The sequence below is a fragment of the Amphiprion ocellaris genome, chromosome 8 (assembly GCF_022539595.1).
Source record: "Amphiprion ocellaris isolate individual 3 ecotype Okinawa chromosome 8, ASM2253959v1, whole genome shotgun sequence".
Taxonomy (NCBI): Eukaryota; Metazoa; Chordata; class Actinopteri; family Pomacentridae; genus Amphiprion; species Amphiprion ocellaris.
This window is the reverse complement of record NC_072773.1, coordinates 8,063,886-8,075,521: the sequence shown is the minus strand read 5'-3', so window position 1 is coordinate 8,075,521 and position 11,636 is coordinate 8,063,886.

Here is an 11,636-nt window from a genome sequence, read left to right as displayed (position 1 = left end):
AGCAGTATGAAATAACTGATGTTTCCATCTGCATCTGAGGGATTGTGCCTGTCAGTTTGAGTGGAAACGGTCAGTGGGCTGAAACCAGCATCTTTGACAGATGGCAGTAAATCTTCTGACCCACAGCGTCTGCACATTAAATGATACTTATTTGAGCTGTGCGTAAAGGACACACACACACACACACACACACACACACACACACACACACACACACACACACACACACACACACACACACACACACACACCATTTTGTTTATTTCAGACCAATCATATCTGGCTTTTTGGCATGATGTCATATCTGGAAAAATAGCCATTTGGTATGCATACACATAATTGATATTCACTGGTGTCCTGAATGACATGGTGATGAAAACATTTACAAACAATGGCAGCAGATGATATGATAATTAAAGTGTTTTGTTGACATTTCCACAGCTTTACCTCTTTTCAATCAGGAAATGAATGATCTATTTTATGAGTAAATGACTGTTGCATTGTGGCCATATTTCTTTCATAATATGATTAGGAGAAACACGATCAGTGACAGTCCAACTCACCTCAGATCAGGTAACAGACATTTTGTTGACATTGTAGTATTGTCTTTAAAAATATTTTGTACTTGGATCAAGGTAAAACACAACTGGTGATTACAATGCCAATAAACACAGACACCTTACCTGGATGCTTGCTGGCTGTTTTTTCTTTCACTCAGTACTCCAATGTATATCAACCCATCTCAGGGTGTAGGCTGTTATTATTTTAGTATGTTTATCATGATCATCATCACTCTCACACAAGAAATGTTTTTTTAATCCAACATTTAGCATGGGAGCTAAGCTTCTTCTACCTATCAAAATAGTTAAGTTTTACAACCCAGCAACTAATTGACATCACCTTGCTATAGTTCCACATGATAAAATTGGTTCAAGTGGTCTGCTATATTGCACGTTTTCAGTTGACATTTTTAAATGCAAATTGTCATATCAAAATCTAAACTGCACAAATATTTCCTTCAGCTGCAATTCCCCAATTTTTTGACGATTGAACTCTTTGACCTCTTTAAGTAAGAATGCAACTAAAATCAATATTCAAAAGAACATACTTGTATTTAATCGTTTAAAGTAACTAAGCCATGAATTACAGTACTGAAGCACTGAATAAATACACTCATTTCTACTATAAGGCTAATAGCTCCACCTGCTGGAAATAAATATCATCAAAAAATATGGAAATTAACAAGTGTCACACCTCATTGATAGGTTTTTTTTTTTTTTTTTGCAGTTTCAGGATTTTTGTACTTTTTTTTTTTTTTTTTTTTAAAGCAGGGTTCTTGTAGAACTTTGTGTCAACAACCCCAACAAGAAAGGGGACTTCAAAAGCCTGGAATATTTTAAGATTTGGTTTTGTGTGCATTTAAAAAAAAATTGTATGTCATTTGCTGTATTAATACACAAAATTCTCTCTAAGGTTTTGTCTGTTTCTTGAAAAGGATGGACAGAATTACAAATACTAAGCACAGTAATGGTGCTAATGTTCATGTCAAGGAAACGTACTTAAAGTCAGAGCTGCTAACTAAAATGTCTTGAAGGTTTATGCCAGAATGGTTTATTACTGGTTTGTGGTATGTTAACCAGCTGATGTAACAGCTAGCTTGCCTTAGCTTAATACAATTATTGTCATCCTGGAAGAGAGCACCCCTATCCCCCCCGAGATGATCACTCAGGACAACTTTGTATTGATTTGCAGTGACCTTTTCCCCATAGAGGACAAGTAAACCCAAACATCTATCCATCCATTATCTATACACTGCTTAATCCTCATTAGGGTCACAGGGGGGATGGAGCCTATCCCAGCTGACTTGGGGCGAATGCAAGGCTACATATATAAACAGTCGGAACTTTTTGGAATACATGGTTTCGTTACATCTGGTGTAAAGCTAATACTGCATTCCACAAGAAGAACATGGTACCCCCAATGAAACATGGTGGTGGTAGTGTGATGGTTTGGGGCTGCTTTGCTTCCACAGAACCTGGATGACTTGTCATAATTGATGAAGCCATGATTTCTGCTCTCTGTCAGAAAACCTTCAAGAGAAAATCCACCATCACTTCTGCCAAGGGTGGCCCAAACAGTTATTAGATTCAGGGGCGCAATTACTTTTTCACAGGAGTCAATAGGTTTTCAATAATTCTTCAATACACCATAATTTAAAAACAGCATTTTGTATTTTGAGGGTATCTCTGTCTAATATCAAATAAACTACTGTTGACTTCCCAGTGAGAAGGTGAGTCAACTTGACAACATTGAATTGGAGTGAAACTAAAAAAGGAAAATATAAAAATACACTCAATATTTTGCTATGTGAGCAACAAGTAAATATAAACAACTTGAACATTTATTAGCATCGTGAGCTACTAAGCATATAACAGGTAAGTTAAAGGGCAATGAAAAGAGAAGCAAGTAAGTGTACTGTATGATAGAACTGCTATCTTTACAGGCCGTAACAAATTAAATTACTACTGTCATATATAAACTCAGAAAATATCCACAAACGTCACCAACATCGATTACTGGATGTGTAATGAACATCAAACTCTTACTGTCAAGGCCCGGGGGGGTTTGAACCCTCAGGCACCACAGATGACAGGCAGACGGACTAATGCTGAACAGGGATTTTATTCAAAGGAAACACAAGATACTGTCTGGGCAGACCAACGCAAACCAAACTCTATTCAGAAAATAATGAATTTAACAAAAACCAAGCAGGGCTCTAACATAAACAAGAATAATAAACAAAGCTGGCCACTACATGGGCTAAGAGTTAAACTTAAACAAAACAGCCGAACACACAGTCAAACAAGTCCCATGGAGGGGCGGCAGACTGGTTCTGCAGCTGCCAGTCTGTGGCGGTGCACGCCGGTGCTGCTAACGTGCAGCAGAGAGCACGGGACTGCTAATGTGCAGCAGAGAGCACGGGACTGCTAATGTGCAGCAGAGAGCACGGTGCTGCTAACGTGCAGCGGAGACGGGGCTGCAGGAGTGCAGTGGAGATCGGCGGCTGGGAGCCGAGGCGAGGACAGAGGGGAGAAGCTCTGGGATAATTCTCGGCTCTTTCTGGAGAGTTCCAGGGTCCCGGCTAGTAGCCGGGCAGGACTGAGCAGGCGGAAGGAGTCTGGAGCCAGGGCAGACCTGGGCAGAGTGGCTGGCGGGGAGCCAACAGGGACAATGAACCAGTGGCTGCTGGTGGGGTGAGCCAAGCTTTAACTGCCACTGATTGCTGATGGGGCACAGCTGTGCTCCTTTAGCAGCTGTGCCCAATTGGCCTGGGCTGTCATCTGGCCAGGAGCACAGCAAAGAGAAGGGAGGGACCATGACACTTGCTTCGCAGGAAGCACACACCAGCAGGATTGAATTGGATCAGACAGCAGAAAACACAGGTACCATCATGCCTTCTTCGCAGCATACCATTCTACTTCCAGTTTCCTGCTTAAAATTTCCTGTTTCCTCTATTTTGCAGTGTCAAAATAAAAGCACAGTCTCAGCTTTTTCTGTATTTAACGATATCCAAAATGTAAAAAAAACCCTTCAGACTTAAGTATGTTGTTCAAGATATCACAAAAACGTTATAGGTAGTCATCATAGGTAGGTCAGTTGTCTGAAATTCGAAAGAAACATCAGTTTAGTACATTGTCCAAAATTCGAAAATTAAGTTGTACTTCAGTATGTCATCCAAAAATTGAAAAAAATGTCATAGCATGTCGTCCAAAATTTCACAAAAACATTCTACAGTCATGGTAAAAACTATTAGACCACCTTTGTTTTCTTCAATTTCTTGTTCATTTCAATGCCTGGTACCACTAAACGTATATTACCTGAAGAATACAATGAACACGACAAAAAATGCAGTTAATTACATAATACTTTATGTGCTATTTCACATGCTTAAGCTTAATTGTATTCCAGGGTATATAAGAGGCCATTTCATGTCACAAGCAGCACTGCACATGCAAAGGCCTAGAGTAGTTTCCTGCTTATATTCAAGTTAGAAATTGTCAGCTCTCACATAAGGCCTAAAACAAAAGAATTATGTGAAGCCACAATGGTAGCCATCTTGGCACTGCTGGAAATTAGCATGAGTGACAGACAGGTAGCAAAAAAACTGAAGATCTCCAAGACAGCTGTTCATTACACCAAGAAAAAAGGACAGTTCGAAACCTACTTCTTGAAGCTGGTCTGAAGTCACACAGGGCACGGAAGAAACACTTCAACAATGAAAGACAGAGAGAAGCTCGGTTACTCTTTGCTGGGGATTAATCCAATTTTCAGTTGATGCCCACTCCAGCCAACTTACTGGATAGGAGGAAGCCTGGAGAAGCCTACAAACCAGACTGTCTTGCCCCTACAGTTAAACATGGGGGTGGATCAGTGACGGGGTTATTTCAGTATGGCTGGAACAGGGCAAATGCAATTGTGTGAAGGGCGAATGAACCAGGCAGGGCTACTCTTGAAAACTGTCTTCTCCCATCAGCTGGAACTCTTTCCAGCCTCCAATGGCCACGTTTACATGAAGTTTTTTAATTCGGAATTATGAATTCGGAATTAAAGTTTTGTGCTTCGCATTTACATGGAAATATTAATTCCAAATTAAGGTTTACATGGACCGCACATTTATTCCCCTTCCTTAATTCCGCCTTAATGCTTAGACGATGGAAAGGATTGGACAGGGAGTGGACGTGACATATCCCTGTTTACCGGAGGAAAACAAATTCCATTTGCTGCGGCATTCTTTTCCCCAACAACATAGAGGAACAACTAATAAGCACGCTTTTCGCTTTGCTTTTTATTGTCGTTTTGAAACAGCAACTCGACAATGGGGTACTACTTCTGTTGCGTCACTTGAGAAAGAGAACGCGTACGTCGCTACGTCATCGTTACGTGAGGAGCCAAGCATGCGCAGAATGACAGGAATTAACTAAAGCGGAATTAACTGTATACACGAATAGAACGTACACAGGAATTAGTTTATTCGGAATTAACATCGGAATAAACCAGCTAGTTTATTCGGAATTAAGTTTATTTGGAATTAACTTTTTAATTTGGAATTAAGTGTTTACAAGTAGATTTTAACGTGGAATTAACTTTAATTCAGAATTAAAGAGGAATTAAAGGTCTCATGTAAACGTGGCCATTGACTGGATTTTACATGCCAAGATGCATGGCTGCTGTCATCAAAAACAATGGTTATGCAAGCAAGTACTAACTCCTGCGTGTATCATGTGACCCAAACAGACAGAAAAAAAATATGGAATGCCTAAAAGCACTGTTTTGGCAGTACAGTGCCATAGCTATTGATGTAAGAACTTCAGTGATTTGGGTTATTATCAAGAAAACCATAGAAAATGGCTAGATGTCAGCTCTTGAATGAAACTCTTATGAGCTATTTTTGTTGTTATCATTGTATTTGTCCAAACAAATGTATTTTTAGTGGTACTGGGCATTAAAATGAACAAGAAATTGAGCAAAACAAGGGTGGTCTAATATTTTTTTTTCCATGACTGTAGTTCAGTATGTTGTGCAAAATCTAGAAAACCACATCATAGGTTAGTATGTCATTGAAAATATCACAAAAGCATCATAGTTTACTATGTCATCCGAAATTCGAAAGAAACGTCAGTTTAGTACGTCATCCAATATTTGAAGTTGAAGTTGTACTTTAGTATGTCATCCAAAAATTGAAAAAGACGTCATAGTATGTCATCCAAAATGTCACCAAAATGTCTTGGTTCAGTATGTTGTCTAAAATCAGAAAAAATTTCATCACTTACTATGTCCTTCGAAATATCTCCAAAACGTCATAGCGTTGTGTGTTGTCCAACATTTGAAAAAAATGTCAGTTTAGCGTGTCGTTCAGAATGTCACTAAAACGTCATAGTTTAGTGTGCCGTCTGATATTTCAAAAACAAAGAGGCATAGTTTATTTTGTCGTTCAAAATTTAAAAAAAAAAATCAGTGTTGTATGTCGTCCAAAATTTGATAGAAACATCATGGTTTAGTATGTTGCCCACAATTTGAGAAAAAAAAATAAGTTCAATATTCATCCAAAAACTGAAAAAATCATCATAGTTCAGTATGTCGGTCAGTGTCATTCAAAATGTCACTAAAACGTCATAGTTTAGTTTGTCGTCCTAAAATGAAAAAAAATGTTCTAGTTTAGTATATCGTCCAAAAATGGAACAAAAGTCATAGTTCAGTATGTCATCTAAAATATCATAAAATGTCATAGTTTAGTATGTTGTCTAAAAATTGAGAAAAAATTCATAGTTTAGTATGTATTTCCAAAATGTCACAAAAATGTCGTAGTTTAGTATGTCATCCAAAAATAAAAAAAATTAATAGTTCAGTATGCTGTCCAAAATGTCACAAAAATGTCATAGTTTAGTATGTCATCTAAAATATCATAAAATGTCATAGTTTAGTATGTTGTCTAAAAATTGAGAAAAAATTCATAGTTTAGTATGTATTTCCAAAATGTCACAAAAATGTCATAGTTTAGTATGTGACATGAAGGCTGCAGCTTGAAGACTTGAATTTTTACAAACAGATTTCTACTTCAGAATGTTTTCACATGTGATAAATATGAAGGCGAAAGCTATTTCGCTTTATTTTGTGCGAGGGAAGTTACGTGACAACACATTTTGCAAAATTGTGCTTTCCAGTGTTTGGACAGAGTTTGTTTCAAGTGCATAAAAATCATGTATGCTGCAGCTTGAAGGCTTCAATGTTTACAAACAGGTTTCTGCTTCTGAATGTCTTCACATTTGATAAATATGAAGACAAAAGCTATTTCAGTTCATTTTGTTTGAGGGAATTGTGGGGACAACACAGTGGCAGATCTACAAAATTTTACATTGGGTGGCAAAGGGGTGGCCAGAGGTCTTGGCAGGGTGGCATGGTAAGCCCCATATATATAAACTAGGGCTGTCAAAATTAACGCGTTAACGTGGATTAATTCATCATCATGATTAATCAGATTAAAAATTTTAATGCAATCAATGCATCTGCAGATGACTCAGAATCCCTGAAACGCCTCTTGCAACACATTTGGGGCAGTTTGTCCAAGTAGACTTGCCGTCCCACATGCGCAAATGGGCAGTTGATCCAGTAGTGGCAGAACCAAGAAACTCCACATAGAAGACAGCAAACAGTAGGGCCCGGCTGATTTATCGGCCCGCCGATTAAATCAGCCAATTCTAGCTCTTTTCAAAATAATCATCATCGGCCGGAGTTTTATCAATTAAACGTTGATAAATTCTTAATTTCTCATAAAACAGTAAATGCTGTTAAGTGTCGGAGTAGCGCAGAATGATGTCCTTGCGCCACTTGTCCAATACATGGAGCGCTGAGTCCAATCAATGTCCTCACCGCTGTCTTCTCAGTAACGTACAGGAGTAAGCTGCAGCCAGGCAACATGACAGGAGTGGGCTGAGCCGACAGGTAAGTTTACAACGACGTTGTGAAATTAACAAGGTCTCAACATGTCTCTTGTTTGAGTTAAGAGAAAAAAAAAATTAAAGTTCAAATGATTAACATTACTGTCTGTCTTCAGCAACCGTCAATGATGTCACTCTTAGTTTAACTTTGTCAGAAAATACTATAACGTGACACAGGCTGTACCAGCAACTCACTGTGTGTGTTGTTATGGAGTAACAGTGTCGGACTATTTGTGACCATTATATATTTAAAATGCAACTCTGTCAAAGATGACATGTTTTACATCAGAGAAAGGCGTCTCTGGTTTTTATTTTGGTTCATATGAGTCCTGACTACACGGCAAAGAAAATAATGAAGTAGAGAAAATATGATTTAATGTTAAAGGGCATCAGAGGGCTGCATAAATAATGTTTTGGCTTGACTCATTATGTTGCTTATATACAGCATATAAATATATATAACCTACCTCTAATTTGCAGCAACAAGAAGTACAAGACGAGATGTATTTCATAACTCACTTATAAACTGACTTTTTTTTTAAGATTATATAATTTCCCAGAGGTTGAATGCTTTGCTGCATGTTTTTGTACTTGAAAATTCCTCTCTGTTGTAAAATTAAACAAATACTAAAGGACAAAGTATTGTAAAACAGTAAAATGTTCAGCCTGTAATTCATATCTTTGTTGTTGTAAAATTAAGGGACCAAAAAAGAAGTTATTTACATTATATGTATTTGAAATTAATCGGCCAATAAATCAATTATCTAAATTTTTTTCTGCCAAATATTGGAATCAAATCAAAAAATCCATATCGGTCGAGCCCTACTAAACACCACATTGGCGCTCTTGGTGGGAAATTTGAATCCAAAAACCCCCCAAGACGGAACAGTAGACTGACTTACAGTAATATGCACACTCTGCAGGAAGGAGTTTTCTTTTCATTGAAGCACTTCCAGTTTAAAGTACTACATTAACGTGAAGCATGCGTTAGTCGGGGATTCTAACACGAACCTTTCAAGGTGTTTAATAAACACATTAAGTGCATATATATTCTCTTCTTTCTTGAGTCTGTTTGTGCATGCAAAATGAAATGTGATTAATATAGATTAAAAATTAATGATATGTAAATCACGGTTAATCGAAATTAATCCACAGCAAACCCATGATTAATCTGAATAAACATTTTAATCATTTGATAGCACTAATATTCAACAGACTCAACAAGATCCATAAAAATACTTTAAAACTATTTATTGTTAAATAATGTAATGTTTCAACACACTACCCAACTGTTTTTAAATGGGGCTGCATCGCTTTTGTATTTTGATAAATCTAAAAAAAAGAAAAAAGAGAAAAAATGGCAATGCAGTTTTACAGTATTTCAATATCATACTAGTTGTTTTACCTTTAATTTGATCATAATTACTGATAAAATAAGATACAATTAGAATTATTTACATATTTTAACATACACAACAGAAAATAGGCATTTACTGAGCGACATGTTATGTTTCTGCACTGGAATTTACATGGAAGAGGAATAAAAACATAGCATGCGGTCCAGCTGGAATTACTGATGAATCTATCTCCCTGTCATCATTATTTCTTCCATCAGTCTCCATATCTCTCCCTGCCTCTGTCTCTCTTTCTGAAACCTCACCTTCTACAGCTTCACTTTCATCTGTTCCTGTGGCCTTCTCCTGCTCTGACCCTTCAGGACTCTCCAGCACACTGTCTTCTACCTCATTTTTTTCATTCTCTTCCTCTTTGTTCATTATTTTTTTGCCAAAAAATCTGCCGATATCTTCACCTTTGAATTATCTTTTCATTTCGTTCCCTCAGCTATGGTGGACTGCAAGTTTCAAGATGTGAAAAGGTCTTCCATCCATCCATTATCTATACACCGCTTAATCCTCACTAGGGTCGCGGGGGGGCTGGAGCCTATCCCAGCTGACTCGGGCGAAGGCAGGGAACACCCTAGACAGGTCGCCAGTCTGTCACAGGGCTACATACAAAGACAAACAATCACTCTCACATTCACACCTACGGGCAATTTAGAGTAATCAATTAACCTCAGCATATTTTTGGACTGCGGGAGGAAGCCGGAGCACCCGGAGAAAACCCACGCATGCACAGGGAGAACATGCAAACTCCATGCAGAAAGATCCCGGGAAAGCCGGGACGCGAACCAGGGACCTTCTTGCTGCAAGGCGAAAGTGCTAACCACTACGCCACTGTGCAGCCCGTGAAAAGGTCTTGTTAAATTCAATTTATTAGATTACACTGCAGGACCACAAGTAGTAGTATAGCAATATAAAATCAGAAAGACTTTACATCATGTACACAATTTCATCAATGAATAACAATGGTTACTAGCAAGACTCTGCTTCAGATTAACTTCACATGTGATAAATATGAAGGCAAAAGCTATTTCAGTTCATTTCATGTGAGGGAATTGTGGAAACAACTTTTTTTTTTTTAATTCTTTATTTTACCAGGTCAGATCAGTTGAGAAATATTTCTCATTTACAATGATGACAAGGCAAGAGGCCCCAGCAGGAAACATACTTTGCAAAGGTGTGTTTTTCAGGTGACGAGCAGCATTTTAAGTGCATAAAATTCATGAAGGCTGCAGCAGGTTAAGTTCAATGTTTACACACAGATTTCTGCTTCAGAATTATTTCACATGTGATAAAAATAAAGGCAAATGCTGTTTTCATTCTCTTTTTTGAGGGAGTTGCGGGAACAACATTCTTTGCAACAGTGTGCTTTTCAGCACTTGAACAGCGCTATAAGTGCATAAAAATCATGAAGGCTGCAACGGTTTCCATGCTCTGTTGATCTTTATCCTGCCAGCTTTGGTCCGGAAATCCAGCACTTTTGCCAGCCAAGATTGGAAGAACTCCAGCAGCTGTCTGTCCTCGATGCCTTCGGAAACCCCGATAATCTGTATATTATCTCTAATGTGCTAATGCTTCAGAATGTCATCACGTGATAAATACGAAGGCAAAAGCTGTTTCAGTTCATTTTGTGTGAAGGAATTGACGGGACAACACACGCTGCATAATTGTGCTTTTCAGCGCATAAAAAGTCATGAATACTGCAGCGGGTTGACTTCAAGGTTTACAAAAAAGGTTTCTCCTTCAGAATGTCTTCAAATGTGATAAACATGAAGGCAAAAGCTCTTTCAATTAGTTTTGTGTCAGGGAAGTGACCTAACACACTTTGCAAAATTGTGTGTTTTCAGTTCGTGACCAGCGTTTAAAGCGCATAACAATCATGAATACTGCCAAGGTTTAACTTAAAGGTTTACATTGGGATTTCTGTTTCAGTATGTCTTCACATGTGAATAAATATTAAGGCAAAAGCTGTTTCATTCATTTTGTGTGAAGCAACTGTCGACACAACACACATTGCAAAATTGTGCTTTTCAGTTTGTGTACAGTTTTAAGCGCATAACAATCATGAAAAAGTTGCAGCAGGTTAACTTCAATGTCTACAAACAGGTTTCTGCTTCAGAATGTTTTCCCATGTGATAAATATGAAGGCAAACACTATTTCAGTTCATTTTGTGTGAAGGATGTGACTGGACACCATACTTTGCATAATTGTGATTTTCTGCAATTGAATAGCGTTTAGAGCATAAAAATCATGAATACTGCAGTGATTGAACATTAAGACTTACAAAGAGGTTTCTGCTTCAGAATGTCTTCACATGTGATAAATATGATGGCAAAAGCTGTTTCAGGTCATTTTATTTGAAGGAACTGAAAACACGTTGCAAAATATTTGCTCTTCGGCTTGCGTACAGTGTTTAGAGTCCAGGTCATTAACAGGTGGTCCGAGTCCGAGTCCTGACCCAGACTTCATCCTATATGGAGCCTGACCTTTAATTAATAAATTATAAGGGGATTGTAAATTTGCTGAGGTGCTTCTAATTTAACTGGCACAGCATTTCTAGTGTTTATGGTGTTGGTTTAGCAGATCAGAGGGCTGAACTACGAAGACAGTTTGACATAATCAAGCTTTCTTTGGGTGAGTTGTCTTCACAAAAACTAAAACCTCAGTCAGATATAACAGATATCACAAAGATGTTTATCAACTTTCCCTTGTGAAGTCAGACTTTCTATTTCAAACTTG